The 21,674-nt window shown below is 41.5% G+C and overlaps 1 protein-coding gene and 1 long non-coding RNA gene across 3 annotated transcripts in view; one reads left to right on the top strand and one right to left on the bottom strand.

Moving 5' to 3' along the window:
• Positions 1 to 21,674, bottom strand: part of MPPED2 (metallophosphoesterase domain containing 2) — a 129,369-nt gene that overhangs the window by 82,480 nt on the left and 25,215 nt on the right. The window lies entirely within an intron of this gene.
• On the top strand, positions 11,032 to 21,614 carry LOC311523084. Its single transcript, XR_014712255.1, has 3 exons — positions 11,032 to 11,113; positions 20,029 to 20,226; positions 21,536 to 21,614. It is a non-coding gene; the product is annotated as an uncharacterized lncRNA (long non-coding RNA).

Here is a 21,674-nt window from a genome sequence, read left to right as displayed (position 1 = left end):
ATTCTTTGCTGGTGTAAACTGGCACAGCATCGTTGAAGTCTATGGGGTGCTGCCAGTTTATGCAGGCTGAGAATTTGGACCACACAATGAAAATGTCACAAGAAGAGCCGACAAATAACAGAACGGTGTAATATAAAACAAGATACATGGAGCAATATCACAGAAGATCATATCCAGAAATTGTGTAACAGAACATTCTACTGAGTCCATACTATATGGAGCCAAAGGATCTTGTACAAAACTCTGAAGATTTTTAGATCTTTATTCTCACTACTGCTTCCTAATCCAGACTCAGGTGATGTGTGTGTGTGAAGTGTGGGTTTATGTGTTCATTAGCTGTCCCTCCCCATCCTCAGTGAAATCTAAGATCAGTGTAAACTAGGGAAAGTTGCAGCAGTGTAACTGTGCTGATATAAACCCCTATCTTTGATACTTAAATAGTCCCCATCACTGAGTTCACTTAGCCTCACAACAACCCTGTGAGTTAGGGAAGTGCTATTACCCTTCTTTACAGGTAGGGAACTGATTCACAGTGATTAAGTGACTTTCCCATGGTCACACAGGAAGTCTGTGACAGATTAAGGTTTTGAACGTGTGTCTTTCAAGTCCTGGAGTATTACCCCAACCATTGGACAGACCATATCCTTCCTTTCCTAAGGGTGACAAACCATCCCAGTACAAAACGGGGCACTTACTAGTGTAACTTACCCTGATAACCTATTGGGGTAAACTTCAGTACTGCAAACCTGGTGCAGCCTATCTACACTTGGGGTTTGCACTGGCATAAATACATTAGTTCAAAAGACGAACTGCTTGTATAGACAGGGCCTTAATGGAAGAATACTCTACCTAGTATTTTTTTTTACTACCAAGAATCTATTTACTTTATCACATATACTACAAAACATTTCCTGAATAGTGCCCAAGTGCTACAAGGGTGGGTGCGCTAGGAATGGATAGACCACATTGCTACATACTAGTATCCTATGAAGCACAATCATAAATAATTAGGCCTAAACCACAGTTCACTTGTCAAAGAAATGAAACGAGTTTTTGTTGCATTTGTTCACTGACTTGTTAATTTGTAAAGTTCAGTCATTCATAAAGTACCTCCTAGGTACTGGTGCAAATCAGTGAGGTTCAATTGTATTTAGTTGAGTTTACTTGCCTGGCCTTTATTTTGCAAGTTGGGTGAGGTGGGAAGGAACTGTTTGGTATGTAACTTGCACATGTTCCTGTAATTTTTTTTAGTACTTGAAAGATTTTTTTCCCCCCAAAAAAATAAAATAATGAGCAGATTGTATGATTATATGGCCCATATAACTGGTTATCACTGTGGGTTTAATTGGAAACCCAAAAAGAAATCCTAACTCCAACACATAATTAATGGGTTTTTTGCCACAAGGGTTAGAAATTAATAAGGCTGTTATCACAGAGAAAATTCACTAATTCACTGAGATCACACTGACAACGTGAGCAGAACTGTGATTATAAGCAATAGTGCTTTCTTATTTGGCATCTTCCCTCCCATTACTGAGGCTAAATTGAAAACTTTGAGATATATATTACCAAGTAAATATATGGGTCTCTGCAGCTACGGTCTTATCAACATCTCTTCTTCTAGGAATGTTTCCCCCAGACGATACATGAAAATGAACGTCTGCTTTCATTGCTGTAGCATACTTTGTTCAGGTATGTCTGCATTAGGGATGAATATCATCATCGGATCTTGTGGCACCCACTTTTGCTTGTAAACATTTTTCCCTGCTCCCTCCAGCTCATTCCTAAACACGCTGGTTGTTTCAAGATCTGCTCTGCTATAGGTAATCCCATCAAAGTATATGATTGGAGACTGGTTTAGGATTATTTTCTATGCATGCAATAACTAACCTAAAGAACATAACAAAATCCAAATTCATTAAGAGCTTTTCTTCTCTTTGTCAGTGCTATGATGTTGCTGCATAGCTTTTACTCTGGATTCGAGCTTAATTTCCTCTGTCATTAAGCAATGCTAGTTTACTGAATATCTGAAACTAAACCATTGCAGGTTCTTATACCCAGCCCATCAGATCACCTGACAAGCTGAATATTTCAACTTTTCCTCCAACAGAGGCCTAGGAAAGACAGCGTATTGCTAGCCCTGGCAATTTAATGTGTTACTGAAAATGAAAATAAATACTGCAATCATTGCAACATCCCCTGTATAATTATTTTTATATCAAATTTCATTTATTTTGCATTGTTTCCACATTTTCGGTTTGGGATATGCCACAAATATTTTACTGAGAATGCACAACTGCGCTGCAGAAATTATCAAGGGGGAAAGCTAGAGGTTTTGGCAGCTAGGTGAGAGACAACTGGAGCCTTTGGGACACGGGAAGGCATGAGACATTGAACAGTGGGATAAGTACATTAGCTGGATATTTCTATTCAGTAGTGAAATAGTTAATGTTGACATGTAATCATCTCTCGATTTCAGACTAACATCTCACTGAGATGAATGGGACAGCACAGATTTCTCAGAGCTACTGTTTCAGGCTCTCTGCAGAATGAGGCAGACAGCACTGCATCACTTAACTTTGAAAACAGAACCAAATGTATCTTCACAAGCAGGAAGGCTGCCTTTCCTCCCCCTCCCTCCTCTTTTGGTGTGTGGAAAAGCCAATCCCTAAATCCCCTCCCCACCAATTACGTAAGATTTCCAGGGATGCTGAAACTTCTGCCTGGCAGAACTTCCAGTTTCTCACTGGGAATATCCTGCATAGGGAATCATGCAGGAAGGTCAAACATTACACATATTACATGACACACACACACACATTTTATTTGTCCTCAGACATTTTTTAACACAAATTTTAGCAGCAATATTATTGTGTACAGTCAACTGTTCTTAAACCGCCTTTGTTGATTTTGCTACAGGGGATCAACGTTGGGGCCACCATAAAGGATCTTGAAATTTTACTCTTTTCCAGATCTGCTAGCTGTGGGAATGGATATTGGCCAGGCCTTTATTATATGTTCTTTGTCACCTAACAATGTTTTTTTCTAGATGAGTTTCTCCAATGGAGTATGTTTACATCTGAATTTTTAGTTGTGCTTTAATCACATTAATTAATATATGTTAACTAATGCAATTATAAATTCTGGTGTAGGCAGTACAAAACCATTTGTTACTAGTCAATCTTTACTGTAGTCTACAGCAACAAAAATTTGTGCCGAGCAATCAGCAACGCACATTTGTCTCCTGGTACAAACATCTGTGTAGTAGCTATACTAGAATTTACAACGGTGTTAGTTAATATGTGCTAATCATTTGTTAAAAGACAACTAAAAAATTCAAGTGTCCCCTTTGTTTGCAAAAGTAACGTCCACCCATGTTGTTTCTGTGGGTCATTTAGGGGGGCAATAAGTTAAATATCATATATTAAAACACAGCTGTGTTATTAATAATAACTAAAAGTTTTAATCATTTACTTTTCACCATTCATACTTTTCACCACCAGTGGTGATGAATGGGGTTTGGTTTCATACTTTACCGCCCTCTTACAGAGCCCCTGTTACCCCTATTTCAGATTTTGTAAATTAAACACTCTGCAGTAAAATCAGTATGCTCAGAATCCGCCACCCAGGAGCAAAGTACAAATATTTCCAGCAAATGAACTTAAAAGAAGTTTGGTTCTAAGTGCTGATACCTCTCCTCCTCGGCTATGGTTTTAAGAAAACATATTTGTACTTTAAATGGATATACAAAAAGAACAGATTTCCCAGAACATCACCCCTTTCTCTCTGTGGGCGTGAGACTGCGCACACATGCGCACATATACGGGTTTTATGGAAAATTAAGGGAGGACATTTCTGTGAAAGCGCCTTCTTAAAATATTGACTAAACATCATCAGGGTTTCCAACTCTTGTGATTTTATCATGAGTCTCGTGATATTTGTTAATTTTCTTAAAGCCCCAGCGCTGGAGTCACATAATTATTGCAGCTTTCATCTAAAAAAAGAGTATGTTTCTAGCTCTCCTGGTGCAGAGAACTGCATGAGAATATGACTTGAGTGCACCCTAAAGGCTCAGAAATCAAAAAGCAAATAAAAAATACCAACATTTTTAATATATTTTAAATCTCATAATTAAGCCAATTTTGCGATGTGGGGAGGCCTGATTTTGGAATGCTTTGGGTTGGCAATACTGCATTATGGTCAAATGCTGAGTAAATACCTCCTATGGGTGCACATGCACCTTATTTTGGAACCAACACTTCAGCTTCTGCCTTTAAAAACTGGATCCAAAATATTACAGCCATTTTTCAAATGAGTGTAATTGTAAATTGACGTGTTACTAAGAACTGTATCACAGGGGTGTACTGGAGGAAACACATCAGTAAATGGCACATACCTAATTTTTAGTTTTGGAGGGAAGGGTATGAACATTTTTTGGCGGTTGTGAATACTGAGGGAAAAACAGCTTAAATGACATAGATTCCAATCCCCCAGTGACCAGATCTGTGGACAGGTAGAAAAGGTTAGCAGCATGTACAGCTAGTTCTTATTAAAAAGGAGTTTGATCCACTGGTATGCTCCAGAAACCTTACGTTTATCATACAGGACACCTACTTCCAAAATTATCTGAATAATACTGCTGAGTAAGACTTTGGGATCCAGAATTCATTCTGCTGACCTCAGTGATTATGTCATTTCACCAAGTTAAATAAGAATTTCCTAAGAAACCTTCTGCAGAGATTTTTTTTAAAAAAATGTCTTAATATAATAAAAAAATTGGACAATGGATTAACTTTTCAATATTTATAATTGTTGCTCCCAACCTTGAAATGGGAACTACAAGCACTTTGGTAAATGGACAGGCAAGTTGTCTGGTAACTTCGCTAAACGTATCCATTACTGAAAGGAAGACTAGTTAGTAAGCAACTTCTTACAGCATTAACTCTCAATGTATCACAACCGATAGATATCCTGACATCTCCAGCAAGAGAATATGCTAAGGGCGGACAGTGAGAATATACATATACTATTTTTCTCACCCCATATAAATAGTAATTTATATCACCTGACGTCTTCATCCCACAACAACCCTGTCAAGGTTCCTTCCCCACTCTGAACTCTAGGGTACAGATGTGGGAACCTGCATGAAAAAACCCCTAAGCTTATTTTTACCAGCTTAGGCTAAAACTTCCCCAAGGTACAAACTATTTTTCCTTTTGTCCCTGGACTTTATTGCTGCCACCACCAAGCGTCTAACAAATATAACCGGAAAGAGTCCACTTGGAAACGTCTTTCCCCCCAAAATCCCCCCAAGTCCTACACCCCCTTTCCTGGGGAAGGCTTGATAAAAATCTTCACCAATTTGCATAGGTGAACACAGACCCAAACCCTTGGATTCTAAGAACAAATGAAAAAGCAATCAGGTTCTTAACAGAAGAATTTTAATTAAAGAAAAGTAAAAGAACCACCTCTGTAAAATCAGGATGGTAAATACCTTACAGGGTAATCAGATTCAAAACATAGAGAATCCCTCTGGGCAAAACCTTAAGTTACAAAAAGACACAAAAACAGGAATATACATTCCATTCAGCACAGCTTATTTCATCAGCCATTTAAACAAAACAGAATCTAATGCATATCTAACTAGACTGCTTATTAGCCTTTAAAGGAGTTCTGACCTGCATTCCTGCGCTGGTCCCAGCAAAAGCAACAACACAGACAGAGAGAACCTTTGTTTCCCCCCCCTCTCCAGCTTTGAAAGTATCTTGTTTCCTCACTGGTCATTTTGGTCAGGTGCCAACGAGGTTATCTTTAGCTTCTTAACCCTTTATAGGTGAAAGGGTTTTTCCTCTGTCCAGGAGGGATTTAAAGGTGGTTAGCTTTCCCTTTATATTTATGACAACCCCAAATATCACACACTGGCACCTCTGACCATGACCAGACTCTCCGGCAGTCCTCCTCTTGTACCCGGACAGCCACACCAGCCCTTCTTACTGTAACCCTGCTCTTCCCAGCAACTACCCCCACGGCCTGTCTGCTGGGAGATAATCTTTTCCAGGGGAGTATCCCTTACTCTTCCTGGCCCTCTCATGATTCTTTTGGGTCCAGCTCTCTGGTCCTGGAGATCTTTGCAGGTAAGCTCCTCTGCTGCTCCCCTACCTTCAGCCCTCTCTGGGCCTCGGCTCTCCCTCTGCCGCACCTGACTTCCGCTCTCTCCAGCCCTGGCTCGCTGGTTTGGGGACGCCAGCTGGCAAACCCCTCTTGCTGCCTTCAGCTTTCTCCCAGGTACCAAATATACAGTCTTTGGTAGCTCTCACCTGCCCCTAACTCCCACTCAGGCAGCTCTGATTCATGAGGTCTCTCCAACTGACTGGGTCCTCTCCCTGTCTCTGATTCTTCCTGGTCCCTTATAAACCTAAGGTGCTTCCACACCCTCTTAATTGGCCAAACAGGAATACCTGTTCTGGCACAGGACCTACTTCCTTCACAAGGGCCAACCCGCGCTGTGACATAGCAAAAGCACATTTGCTGGTATAAACGGTGTCTCCACTAAGAGGGTTTGTCAGTATAGCTATACCAGAAAACCCTTTCTAGGGTAGACACGTCCTTAGTCCCTTGCTATAACCAGTAGGAACACTGTCTCCCTAAATCTATTTTGGTCATATGTCCTGAAATCCTAAATTCACATCTTTGCAGATCATTCAGATGCCCATTTAAGGGCACTGAAAGTTGAGACAGCCATGTTTTTAACCCTTTAGAAGGAGGATGCCAAATTCATCCCTGGTGTAGCTCCAATTATTTCAGCTGAATGCCTGAGAGTTATACAAGGGATGAATGTACTCCCAGAGTGGTTAATACTCCAGCCCAAGCAGAAATGTCTACCCGGCTATTTTTAGACCTGTGGTGAGAGCCCAGGTCTGTTGTTCTGGGCTCTGAGACTCACTGACATGGGTTTGTTTGTTTGTTTGTTTGTTTTTGTAGTGTAGACATACCCAGTGACTGCTAATTTATGTGAATGCGTGCTGCTATGCTTTATGACTGAGACTACTTCCATGGGAGACTGAGCTGGAGCCACAAAACCTGTTCAAAGAAAGGATGACTTATCCTGGGCAAACCCAGTGATTTCCATTTGTATTAAGGGACATATATTCCCATCAACATGCATGCAGAATTCCTACTGATGCTAGCAGAAGGATTCATGAGCAGACAGAGTGGAGGAGAGTAAACAAAATTTCCTAGTACTGTACTCATACAGCATGTGATATTACTTTAAGGAATTAAATGGGCTTAAACTGTCCATTATCAACAGATTCGATCTGTCTGACTCGGAACCAGTAAACAATGCATTAGGAAGCTATGTGTTCAAAACACAACTCATCTTCTTGGTCAGATTTGGTGGGGTAGGATGTGGCATCTAGTGGAAACCTATCTTGACTGGGATACAAGGTTTCTCTAACCCTACATTCTGATCTGGGATTTTCAAGTAAAAAAAGTGTTTCAGATCCGACCCTGGGCACCAGAAATCTCACTATGCTTCTGACAAATAAAATACGTTTAAAGTAATGAAGCACTTTTAAAAAACTTGCATCTTCTAAAATTTTGCCATTCTGTTTCATATTTCACATATACTTCAGTCACAGTCATATGGTTTCTGACCCACTCTTCTGAGTAAACAAGAAGTTTTCTGCAGAGAGAGAGATGTTTAATATACCGTTCTATAAAGAGCAACCCAGCTCCTTTTTCACAGATGTGTCCTCTTCTCTTAATATCACCTCTGTTCACCCACACATACTGATTTCTACTAATTTCCATGCTACACTAAAGTATAGCTTTCTATTCAGTGTCCTGATCACCAAACAAGCTGAAATCACTAAAGTTGTTGGCCGACACCATAAAAACTTTTACATGCTCTACAGTAACACAACTGGCCTAACCTTACATACACTAATTCTACACTACTACTAATTCTATTGGGTCTGTTTCTAATGCTATTTACACCAGCATAACCTTGGAATAACTTCACTATAGCCAATGCAGTTATTCTAGATTTAGATAGGTGTGAGATCAGAATCGGAGGCATAATTTCAGTAAAAATATGTATATTATTCCATATAACGTATTTTAAAGTAGGAAGAAAAGGTTAGAGCCAAATTCTGCTTGTTTGTGCCACCCCACAATGACCTCAATAGGGCCACATAAATGCAGTTGTAGAATTTGGCCTTTAAGTTTTAACAGGCCTAATTTCGATGCTGCCCTTACTCTTTTAGAGGTCTATTGTAGTGGCCCTCTTAGGGCTCATACCTGGTCTTAGATGTACATGATTACCACTGAAGCAAATCCTAGGACAGAATTAGATCCCAAGTACAATAAAATACAATGGCTCGATGACTGGATTTGAGGGGTGTTCTAATGTCCTCTGGATATGCAGTGCAGAATCCTAAAACTAGATTTCCTCACATTTTACAAAACATCTCCATATTTCTAAAAGATCATATCAAAAACAGGGAAAGCTATCAGTTAAAAAGTGGTTAGCAGACACGATCAGATGCATCTCTCTTTCTATGGAACTTAAATAGATTATGGCAAAAAAAAATACAAGACAACTGCTGTGCAACCTACACACCCTCAAGAAGAGGAAGTTACTCATCTTGTGCAGAAGAACGATGATTCTTCAAGAGCTATGGATACTCTACTGTAGGCATATGTGCATCCCTGTGCTTCTCATCTGAGATCTTAGCAGTGTCTGTTTAGCCTGCACATGCACTCTCCTGTCCTAGTGCTCTGCCTTGAGGCTAATTATTGCTGCGTGGGCAAACCATCCTGAGTTTCTTCTCTACTGCAGAGTCCATATCAAGAACTCAGAAGTAGAAGGGAGGAGGGCAGGTTGTGGAGCACCCATAGAGAAACACTTCTTGAAGAACCATCGTTACTGGACAAGGTGAGTAACTTCCTCTTCTTCCTCAAGTGGTATCCCTATTGGTGCTGCACTGTAGGTGACTGCCAAGCAGTATCCCTAATGGGAGGTTGGGGCTTCAGAGTCAAGTCTGTTATGGATGGTAATACTGTGGAGCCGAAGATAGCGTCGGAAGCAGAGTCCCAGTAACCGCATAGTTTTCTGCAAAGGTATATATAGACGCCCAGGTGGCTGTTCTGCAGATTTGCGAGATAGGAACATTCTTGAAGAAGGTGACAGAGTAGGAAACCACCCACATGGAGCGTGTGAGAATTCCTGATGGAGGTAGTATATTGTGACCATTTTCTCTGAGTCGTGAGATTGTTGAGCTGTGTACCTCAATCCATGAGGGATGCATCCCTAGTGAGAAGCAAAGTTGGGGAAGGAAAGAGGCTGAGTGAATGGGACTCCCGTACACACATTTACAGGGTATTTCCACCAATTCACGGAGTGTTTGATCCTGGAAGGCATCAAGAGAGGTTTGTCTAGCCTGTCTTTCTTTAGCCTGTAAACCATGTTGAAACACATCTGCAAACACCTCATGTGTGGCCTGGCGTGAGATATGACAAACATACCAGCACTATGTGCCCCAGAAGCTGATGGCAATGTCTGGCTGAAGTTTGAGGGCTGGTTTGAACTGTCTCTAGGCGTGGATAGGCTGTGAAATCTTTGTTGTGGAAGGAGCACCCTCGCTTGCAGTGAGTCAAGGTTGGCTCCTATAAACTCCAAACGTGGTACTGGACTTAAGCTCAATTTTGACGTTGAGTTGCAGGTCGAGGTTCATGAATACACGCATAGTTCTGTGGGTGAATCGTAGGGCTTCTTCAAAGGAGCAGGCCCTCAGGAGACAGTTGTCTGAGTATGGGCAAATCATGATCCCCCGGGTACATAGGTGAGCCACTACTATGGAAAGGACCTTGGAGAATACTCTGGGAGTCGACAAGAGGCCAAAGGGGAATGCCCTGTACTTATGTCCTGATCCAGACTAAATATGGGAACTTGTCTGTGGGACGGTAGGATCAATGTGTGGAAATACACATCTTGGAGGTTGAGGGCTGAGAACCAATCTCCCTGTTCCACAGATGGAATAATCGCTGCTAGTGTGACCATCATGAATTTCTGGGCCTTGACATATTTGTTTAGTGCCCTGAGGTCCAGGATGGGTCTCATACCTCCCTTTTTCTTGGGGATCAGGAAATATTGAGTGTAAAAACCTTTGCCGCAGAGATGCAGAGGGATGGAGGAGGTGATCTATCTCTTGTCACAAGGGTCCCTGAACAGTGATGGAGAAGTGGGATGGGGAGGAAGGGAAGTGAAATGGATAAAATACCCATTGGCGATAACCTCCAAAGCCCATCTGTCAAATGTTACGTGTTCCCAATTGTGGCAGAATGGAGAAAGTCAGCATCCAAAGGAATGCAATAGGTTGGGAAGTTGCAGCTAATGTCTGAGGGAGTGGTCCCTCAGGACCTTGATCTTTCAGATTGCAACGTTAAAGATTATGGGCCTGATGGTTTGAATCTCTGGAAGTTGAATTTCTCTCTCTGTGGCTCATAGTAGCATTGTGGTGGAAACTGCGGTGTATGCGGTCTGTGAGAAGACTGAGAACTGAATTTTCTCTCTTGTCCGGGCATACAGATCCCCAGTGACTGAAGTGTGGCTCTGGGGTCCTTGAGTGTGTGGAGTGATGCATCTGTCTTCTCAGCAAACAACTTAAGAGCCTTTGAAGAAGAGCTCATAGACAGTTGTTTGCACCTCCTTTGGGAAGCCTGAAAGATACAGCCACAACACTTGCCGCATTACAACTCCTGTTAAGATGGACCAGGCCACTCTTTCAGCTGCATCACTTGCCTTCTGGAGTGCTATTTTGGCCACTAACTACCCTTTGTTGATAATGGCGCAAAATTGTTCCTGTTGTGATTCCGTAAGGTGGTCAATAAAGATGTTAAATTTGGTACAGTTAATATAATCACGTTTTGCAATTGTAAATTGCAGAGTAGCAGACGCACAGGCCTTTCATCAAATTAGGTCAAGGAGCTTCCAGCCCCTATCATAAGAGGTGGGCTTGGAATGATGTTGCTGGCCACTGGAGTTCACTGTACTTATCACGATGGAAACAGGCGGACGGTGGAGAAAAAAGAAATTCAGTATCCCTGGAAGGTACGTAATATTTTTTTTATCTGCCCATTTGCATGTCAGTATGGCCAATGCTGTCATTTGCCATATAAGCTTAGCTGGGTCCAAAAGCACTTCTTTGATGGGGAGTGCTATCCTGGAGGAGGACAAGGATGTATGCAGAATATCCAGCAGCTTATGGTGAGTGTCTTTTACCGCCTCAAGAAGTATCTTTAACGTGTCCGCCACACTCTTAGTCAGGTCTTGGAAGAGTTTAAAATAATGTGCCATAGATGGTGAAGGAGGCATTATTGCCTCATCTGGAGAGGAAGAGATGTTAGTATGTGGTGTAACCTCCTCCTCTAGTCCAACTTCCTGCTCCTCTAGGATCTCCTCAGGAGGTTCTGAGGCTCTAGACAGAGACAGTGGCTGAGAGTGAATGCCTCAAAGTCTCTCTGTGTAGAACACTGGATACCCAGGAGGCATGGTGCCTATAGGCTGCCCAGGGATCCCAACAAGGCCACTGGGGCAGTGAAAAGGCATAGGTTGCCGAGTCCATGGTTGGTCAGATCCCGGGGGTTGAGGTCCAGACCTAGGGCATGACTGGGAAGGTCCGGGTTGGTAGCAGGAGGAAGTATACTGAGAGTGACAAGAGAGGACCTCTTCCTGGTCACTATCTGATTCTCCACTGGAAAACGGTGGAACCAATGCAGAGATGGGAGGTGCATGGCTCAATGCTGGCAGTGACTCTTGGGCTCGAGATGTACCCGGTACTGGGACCCCGGTACTGAATAGAGGAGGTTCTGGTACCTCAGATATCCTAAAGTCTTTAGAGAATCTAAATTCCTGCGGGGCCACACTAACAGGTACCGTCAGTGGTTGCTGGTACTGAGTTGTCAGTACCGAGGGAACCGGTGAGCTTGGCTGCACCGAATGGTCCAATGAGGGTTGCCTCTCAGTTGTCAGTACCGAGGGCATCTGTCTTCTTGGAGGTGATACGGTCTCCACTCCTGTCCTGACCAGTGGTACCGCTGCTTCGGTGCCTATGGGGTCCTTAAGCGAGCCAACTGTATCTGTCATTCCGGATCCTCGCGATCTATAGTACTGTGCTCAGACACTGTTGGTACCAAGAAGACCAAACATATCGGGGATCTCCTCTGGCTGGTCTGGGCTCACTATGAGGGCTCAAAGCTTTCTTTTTGGAGGTCTTACATGGGGAGTCCGAGGATTTCTTCCTCAATTCACTGGCCTTGGAGGCAGAAGGCTGCTGAGAAGACACATGTCGCCTGGGAAACCTCTGGGTGCAGGTCAGATGCAGGCTGAAGAGCTCCCTATATGAGAAGCTTTTTTGTGCAGGGGTGGGGGAAGGGGTTGGGTCTGGTCTTTAACTTCTGGCAGAAAGTACAGTTCTGTGGAACGCAGCCCTCCCCGAGGCAACGGATACAGTGGGAACATCCCTCTGTTACTGGAATGGACTCCTTGCAAGAGAGGCATCTCTTAAAACCAGGTGAACCAGGCATACCCCTTACTGGGGTCAATCCCCAGTGTGGGTGGGTTGGGGGGGTGTAAAGCAAAAAAAATTGTTTTTTAAATAGGAAGAGAAAAAAACTAAAGGAAATTCTATGAGACTAAGGAAAAAAACACAAACTAGCTAAGAATGAATTTCTAAAGAGTAAAAAGAAAAGGAGTACTTGTGGCACCTTCGAGACTAACCAATTTATTTGAGCATAAGCTTTCGTGAGCTACAGCGATGAAGTGAGCTGTAGCTCATGAAAGCTTATGCTCAAATAAATTGGTTAGTCTCGAAGGTGCCACAAGTACTCCTTTTCTTTTTGCGAATACAGACTAACAGGGCAGCTACTCTGAAACCTTTCTAAAGAGTAAAAGTATCCGAGAATGGACAGCTAATTGCTGCTCCATCTCTAGCCCGGGTGAGCAGAGGCGGCTAAGAAGGGACTGAGGGTGGTTTGTCCGTGCAGTGCAGCACTAATTAGCCTGGAGGCAGAGCACAAGGAGAGGAGAGAGCACATGTGGGCCAAACAGACACATCTACCAAAGATCCCCTGATCGGAAGCACAGGGACACACATACACTTACAGTGGAGCACCCATAAGGGGGGCCCTACTCGAACTAGAAACAAACACTATTGCAGTTTAACAAGTAGACAAAGCTACCTTTGGAAACAAAATTTTGACATCCTCTTTAATAAAGCATGGCATAGTGCAACTCCAGAAAGAGTAACAGGACCTCCCCACTTTGAAACTGCACACCCCAGACATTTTAACCTTTGTTGCTGTTATTTAAACTTTCCTTCTTCCTTTGATGCAGTCATGCATTTTCTCCAATGACTATTTTTTATGCCATAGGTCACTGAACCCCTTTCATGCCAATAGCACCATAAAAACTATTTTCTGTATTAATTTAAAACAGACACAAATTAATGTTTTTGTTTCATCACTATCATAACTTGTCTATAGACTTTATTTGAAACACACGTTGCATTTAGGCAAACCGCACTATGAGAAGCACTGCTGTATGCAGCATTATGAGGTTTTATCAATAATGTAGTTAATAAGCAGAGGTTTCGTGGGCAACCCCACTATGTTATAGGTTATCTGAGAACATTTACTTTTGCTTATCTTATTTTTCATCTTAAAAATTAATGAATTAAGAAATCCCCAGAGGGACTATCTGGGACATTCGCATTTATCACAAATGTTTCTGACTTCTGTTGTCAACAATTATTCTTACTGTGCTAAATAATTTATTTTCAAAAAGGGGTACCAAAAAAAAATCAAATAAATTCTAAAATGAATTATGGTCAAGATAAAGATCTGCCTTAGGAACACGTCTAGAAAACTCAATATGAAAATACGTTTACATTCACTTTTATGCCTGTAACAAAAATTAGAAAAACCACAGACTGGATGATAACGTTTGCAGTTCTATTACAAAAGTTAATTCTGCAGTCAAACATGCTGAAAAACCACAATATGTTACGTTTATATGCCCATGAATGTGAATAGTTTTAGGCATTACTACTGTAGTAAGCAGAAGTCATCACTAATGATGCAAACCTGATTAGCAATCACTTGTTATGCGGCAGAACATGAGACCTCGAAAACTTGGAAATCCAAATGTTCTCCAAATCAACACTTTTTGCAGAATTGAAATCTTGGTTTGCATAGCAGATGTTGCCACACATTGGAGAACAGCTATTTCCATGCTTAACAAAGAAAGCGGATGCATTCTAGCTTTGAAATGAGGAAAAAGAATGCCACCATAAGAAGCTCTAGGGGGGTAGGGAAACAAGCTGCATCCCATAACATTTTATGATACAAAATGAGATGCAGGCAATGTAATTTCGCTTATGTGATTCAGTTAGAAGCAGTGCAAACGTTATCTCGCTGGTTATGCTTTAAAACAAAAGACTGAAATCTGCTCGTTTAGCAACCAGTGCAACAGACATGTAAAAATCATGACACAACCTACCTTCAGTAAAACAAATAGGCACCACTGGTCTGACCTTTTAGATACATTTTGTAATAATCTCAATGGGTGAAATTCACCCCATTACAGTGGATGCAGGCAAGGAACAGATTAAACCCTACTTAAACCTTTAACCCAGGTTGTAAATGGTGCATTGGAGTGAATTTTACCCAACATAAGTATTACCAATTCCAAGTGTTTAAAACTCATGTGTCAGGCCCCCAAAATCACAAAATTAGCTTAAAAACATGAGATCTTTACGAAGAAGAATGTTTTGGTTCTTTTTATTTGCTTTCTGGTTTTCTACAGTTGTCAACATAGGGAAGTTATTCTGGAACAAACAGGGGCGTGAATTTAAAGCACAATAGGTATTCCAGAATAGTTTATTCCGCAATAGCCATTCCAGTCCATTTCCCCAGGCAGATAAGCCTGGACACTTGGGTCACATTTTCAAGCTTTTCTTTGCAACCAAGAAGGTTAGAAACTTATTATTTTTTCTTTTTTTCCCCTCAAATGAAAGCTGAAATTCTCATGCAACCAGTTACCTTTCGTAGCTGGGGCTTTAAGGACAACACCAGTTATTTTGAGACATTTAATAAAATCACAAGAGTTGGCAACACTGACATGCAAACATATGTTAGTGATATTTGGATTCAACCCTATTGGATTGTATCAACACAAACAAATTTGGGGGTGGGGGGGAGGGGAGTTGCTTTTAATAATAAAATTTGCAAAATTCTATCTACTCAGTCATACAGGGTAATTAGGCTTTTTTGACATGGAAATAAGGTATCAGTTTTTTTCATTATCATCATCATCATCGTGGCAAGAGCAGTAAAGCATTTTGTGCATGTGCTGGTAAAGTTTCATAACACCTTTGCAAGGCTGTGGTATCTTTTTTTTAAATTCTCTACGACCTTCCAGTAAAATGATCATAAAGCATTTTGAAAACACTGAATAACTGAGCTTCCTAATGCCCCTGAGAGACAGGCAGTATTATTTTGCAGATGAGGAGACACAAATTAAGTGACCTGCCCGAGGAGACACAAAGTCCAGTCTGTTAAAGAGCTGGGAACAGCTGTCCTTTAACCACTCTTTCCTTTAAACAGGGAACCATTTCTCTCAGGAATTCTATTCTTTTGTAGTGTTCTTTACATTTCTGCAAGCAATTGTAATCTGGCAATGTTGCTACTAGCACATCATTAAGGCCAGGATCCTATGCTAATTGAAGTCAATGGCAACAATCCCACGGACTTTAATGGTGCAGGATCAGGGCCTAAGTGACAACATTTTGTTCACCTCAATGCACCAGCAGTTGTTTAGCTGAAACTGTTGTAACCTCTGTGAGGTAGGGACAATTTATTTTGTTCTGTGTTTCTATAGTGTGGTCCTGGTCCTTGATTAGAATAATACAAATAATAAATAGAATAAGAATAATTGCAAAATGAGTTGAAGTTGAATTTTCAGTTCCGTTCATTATCATTAAAATTGACCAGTTTCTTTCACAAATTTTCACATTCCACACATCTTCAGCACCAAAAGCAATACATCTAAACAAAAGCTAGGTGAAGTCTCTAGACCTGGTCAAAAAAACACATGCAGTGATTCACAAATATTTTCATGTCTAGAAAAAGCAAAGCTGGCTTGCTGTTATTGGTGGTGTTATATTATCCATTATCCATGAGAACATACAGTACGTACCAGCAGAGATGTTCAACTATTTTAGGTCAAATGATTAGTACTGGAAGTTATTTGTTATTCATTATTCTCCTCTTTGAAAAATTTCAGTCATCTAATCATGGAACAAAACCAGTACCATATAACTGAAGTGACCAACCACACACCTTGACAAACAAGCTCACAAAACAACCAATAGGCTAACATTTTTCACACAAACTATTAAGCAAATACGAACAACAAAGAGACCCAAAATGATAGGATGTTTCTGAGCCAACCTTCAGAAGAAAGGGCTAAATTGGCAAGAAATGTTATTTGCAAAGACAGGTTTCAGAGTAACAGCCGTGTTAGTCTGTATTCGCAAAAAGTCTGTATTGTATTCTATTTGCAAAGAATAATTCACCCAGCTCTAGAAATTGATTCAGAACTTGTTCATTGATTAATTTAAACTAAGGTTCTACTGTTACTGTTTGCAGCAGACCCTGGGAAGTACTCTCAACATCTGCTGACTTCCCAGCGTGTTTAAGGGGCCTACCTCCTCAAAGGACATGTTAAGCAACTTGCAGGATTGGGCCCATTCTCCTTAAACTTCCAGGAACAGTTAGAAGGCTCAAGCAAATCTGCCTCATAATTTTGCTACTGTACTAAATTTCTGGTCAAAAATGGAATTTGTCTAAAGGTGCCCATTGCAAGGGGAGGGGACATTGCAATTGTCTCTCTAGCAGCTGCTGCAATCACACGTGAATCTAATGCCTTACACTTTTCAGATGTATTCTACACAAAGGGGGGGAAGGGTATTACAAATTCTCCTGGATCATGAAACCCTTTTTCCATTGTGACAAAGTTTCTCAGATCTCATGCATTCAACAGTCTTTCCTGGTGAAGTGATTAACATGCAGTTCCTAGTTCTGAGGAACTGCTCCGATTTTCTCTGCAATGTGAGAGCCTCTTTGTACTCCACTTTGTACTAATCATCACCAATCAATGACCACAGTGAATTTCTCAGAGGTACCTGTGTCATTGCTGTAATGATTCCACGGCTGTACACCCTTCACGGTTGTCATCAAGGATAGCTCCAAAGACAAATTAGCTAAATAAGCATCTGTGTACCCAGTTTGTACACCAACTAACTAAAGTGTGATATAATAGTCACAAGTAGGTCCAATAATCTCTCCTGTAGAGGGCAGTGCTATATAAACAAATCTATATAAAACCATATAAGCCAGTACATTGCTTTGCTCTTGACCTTTGATAAATAACTGTGACCATAGCATAGCACGCATGAGTCACAGACTTGACATCTAGTTATTCCTCAGTCTGAGGAGACCTGCCATTTGTATCATCAGGCTTTAGTGAATCTAGGTTTGTGTAGCCACGCTCAGCTTATTCAAGCCAACTGTTTAGGTGGCATGTAACCTCATTGGAATTTAACATGTCATCCTACTTGGGGCATGTGCCACTCAATTTTCAGCTCCCCACCTGATGGTAAAAATGCAATTCAATCCAAGCATGATGGGTACATACACAATCTTTGGAAGGTCAACTGTAGTATGATACAAACAAAATTCTGCCTTAGCACGATCTCCCACCAGCTAACAAAATGTCAGAGTTATGCAGTAAGGTGAGTACAAAGTTGTACCATTTTTGCATTTGAAATTAACCATGGTAAATCACTATTCACTGCACAAACGAACAGTCCAAACGGGCAGGGCAAAGGGAAGACTCTTATGATGGCCTGATTGCTACTTCCTGGATTTACCCCAGTGGTTCCCAAATTGTGATTCCATGTATCAACAATGGTTTACAGAGTGCTTGCTGATGGTCCATGTAGAGTCAGCTGGTCACATGATCCTGGCTCCTCGTTTCCAGCTGCTAAATCACATTAAGGGAAGCTAAATATACAATAAATAGTACCCTTTATATTACTCTTCCACATGAGCAATTGGTCCATTTTTTGCCACACAGATGCTACACAGCCACTAATGGTAGGGGAAGTAGTCAGTGTAATCAAGAATGGGAGTGGAGGTACTTACAAGATCAACTCTCTATCAAGATGTGGTCCACACCATGAAAAAGTTGAAGACACTCCCTGCTCCCCACTGCAACCTCAGTATTTTTATTTTGCTATTATGTACAAGGACAAAGCACAAAGTTTACATTGGTTTGTCCAGCTCATTAGGCTAAATTCTCTTTTAATTCCAAAGGTAGTTTGAACTTGCATCACAGCTTTTAACCCTTCAAAGATCCATTTTGTTAGGGATGGAGTTAAGATTTGGGTCTCATAGACTTCCCAACCAAACAGACTCAAAAATATTTTTCCCATAATTTATTTTCATTCTTCCCCTCCCCAGGCTGCTGCCCAACCCCGCAAAAAGGAGAAAATTTAGTGCTTGTGAGACTGAGGTAAATAGGTAAATTGATTTGTGCCAGCATTATTTATTGTTCTTGGGCACCAGGTTTTGCAACTTTCCTCACCATCTCTCCCAATGCCTCTCAGTCCTTACCTACTCTGCTTTTCCAATCCTGTGCCTTTTTTGAGAACAGACTGTGACTACTATACCACCCAACTCCCCCCCACACACACACACTTTTTCTTTTTTACTTTAAAATAACTATACAACTATATTGTAAATGAAAACTGAAGTTCGTTTTGCAGCCTTCGTTCACAGGATTTTTCTCACAATCCCTTGATTTTTCCCCCAAGGGACACAGTGATATGAATGCCACTTGAACTGCCAAACCTGGGAAAGGAACATTTCAATCAACGTCTACAACTAAGGCCTTGTCTACACTGCCACTTTACAGCGCTGCAAATTTCGCACTCAGGGGTGTGAAAAAAATGCTGTGAAGTGCCAGTATAGACAGCACACCAGCGCTGGGAGCTACTCCCCTCGTGGAGGTGGTTTTTTTCTCTCCCAGCACTGGTGCCCCGACTCCACAGCCAAGTGTGGACATCCCCTATGAATCAGATCTCCAATGTCCAAATGTTACTTCATGCCTTGCTAGTAATCCGATAGCATGATCATCACTGTTGCTTCTTATCTTATGGCCAGTTCAAAGGTCATCTGCCATGGTCAGATCAAACTCAGGCTTGAACTATTATGTTAAGTGAACACTTCTTCCCATCTCGTTCTCACTAAACTCCGAATGAAACTGATCACTCTAGGTTCAGATAATGCAGAGATTGTTGGGATTCTGTTGAACTAAAAAGAAAGTTACAGCTTAAAAAATGTCATAAAGATGCAGGTTTTCAACAATCACAAAGGCATTTCTGGGTGTAACCATCTTCCCCAGGCAACAGGTAAGTATTATCTATAACACAGCCAATAACCTTTTGAAACCTTCTTTTTAGTCACAGAAATAAAGACAACAGACCAAACTATGTGCTCAGTTATGCCTGGATAAGTAGGAGGGAGTGATCAGGCTAACTGTATTTTAACACCATTGAAGTCATTGGGAGTTTGTCTGAATAAAGAACTCTGGATTTATCTGTTAGGGAGGTAATTTTGAGACTTCAGACAGCATAGCAGTGTTGGTGAGGAGTGTCTTTTTTTTTTTTTTTTTGGCCACATATTTATACCGCAAAGGCTCTAGCATAAATGCAGTGATACAGGCATAAAAGCACTTTGTTGGTATCATTTATTTCACTCACCAAACCAGTATAAACAATTTTTGGTATCAACTACGTCTATCCTAGGAAGGTTTCCTGCTATGGTTACATCAGTATAGCTATACCAGCCAAACTTTTCTCGTGTAAACTAGATCTACTTCAGTCTGATCATCCCATCCCACAGGAAAATTGGAGGACACAGCTCAACAGCAGGATATCACCGTATGATTCTCAAGGGAAAAAGAGAGGGAGGTCAGGACGTGTGTTTCAAGGCTCCTTTCTGCCAGCACAGCTCCAATGGAACCATGTTGACAGGCATCTGGCAGCTTGCAGCTCAGCTCTGCCATGGACCCTGGATCCACAGGGGAAGCCCAGTGGAAAGGTATTATAGTCTGAGGCTGCCTTATCTCTCCATCCTGTTCTCTGCAGAGTGCTTAATGTTTGAAACCTGACATGTATCCTTTCTCCATGGCCAGTCCACTGTAATCAATGGGAGTTTGCTTGAGCAGAGGCAGATGATTTGGCCTCATGGTTCTGAAAAATGCATAGGTGTCCTGGTTTCTCCGACAGTGAGTGACACCACAACTGCCACATGTAAAATGAATGAGAACAGACATTTAGAATGGGATGTTTCTTTTCAACATTTGTCTCGGATGCTTGTGATTTCACTGACTCTGGCAGAGAAACCAGAGGGTATGAAGCTCAGATCTCTCTCTGCCTTAGGGGCCTGTCCTGTTCCCATGGAAGTCAGTGTTAAAATGCCCACTCTGATCCCAACAGGTGTAGAATCAGGCCTTCAGGGATGTGGTAATTGTCTTGCATGACAGAGTCCTGATTCCTGCAGCTTTGGACAATGGTGGGAAATCGTTTCCCCTTGTTCTGTAATTTTACTAGCACACTGAATGTTGACCCCTTTGAGCCACCCATCACCATCGCATACCACGTAAACCCATAACCTAGACATAATTTGCACGAGCATCTTGTTTGATACTTGTAAAGCTAGCTGTAAACTATACACTAGTGAACAACTGACAGTTGGGCCCTTAACTGGGGCCAGTTAAGGGCCCAATACAACTCTCATAGGAAGTGAATGGAAAGGATCCCTCTGACTTTATTGGGAGTTGGATCGGGCCACAAGTGACCAAACAGTATAAAAAAATTACGACACCACATCACAAAATGCACTTCATTCTTTTTAGAAATGTAGTACAATATTCCATGGTGTATTAGTAACTATTATGCAGTGTATCTGAAAGGATAGTGAAGTCTTGGGGCCAAATCCTGGTCCCACCAAAGCGAATGGCAAAACTCCATAGTATACAGATTTCCGTGTTAGTCTGTATTCGCAAAAAGAAAAGGAGTACTTGTGGCACCTTAGAGACTAACCAATTTATCTGAGCATAAGCTTTCATGAGCTACAGCTCACTTCATCGGATGCATTGAGTGGAACATGAATGCATCCGATGAAGTGAGCTGTAGCTCACGAAAGCTTATGCTCAAATAAATTGGTTAGTCTCTAAGGTGTCACAAGTACTCCTTTTCTTTTTATAGTATACAGAGGCTGTTTTACATTTAAATCTCTCCTGATTAGTGGTAAGAGACTGCCCTTTTGGTATAATGTGTATTATGTGGTGTGTGGGTTAGCTACAGTACAAGTTAATGAGGGTCGAATGTATTTTTTATTTTCACAGATATTTAGGTCAGGTGCCTCAGTGCAGTATCCCAAGAAGCATTTCTAGATTCACTTGAAACACACGGTCACTTAAGCGCTGTTGCTACCTTCAAAATCTGTACCCATGACTGGGGAAGCAGTGGAATGAGAAAGCAGGT

This window comes from Lepidochelys olivacea (genome assembly GCF_965140295.1).
Source record: "Lepidochelys olivacea isolate rLepOli2 genome assembly, chromosome: 6".
NCBI lineage: Eukaryota > Metazoa > Chordata > Testudines > Cheloniidae > Lepidochelys > Lepidochelys olivacea.
Note: the sequence above shows the minus strand (reverse complement) of the source record. Positions and strands in the feature narration are given on the sequence as shown.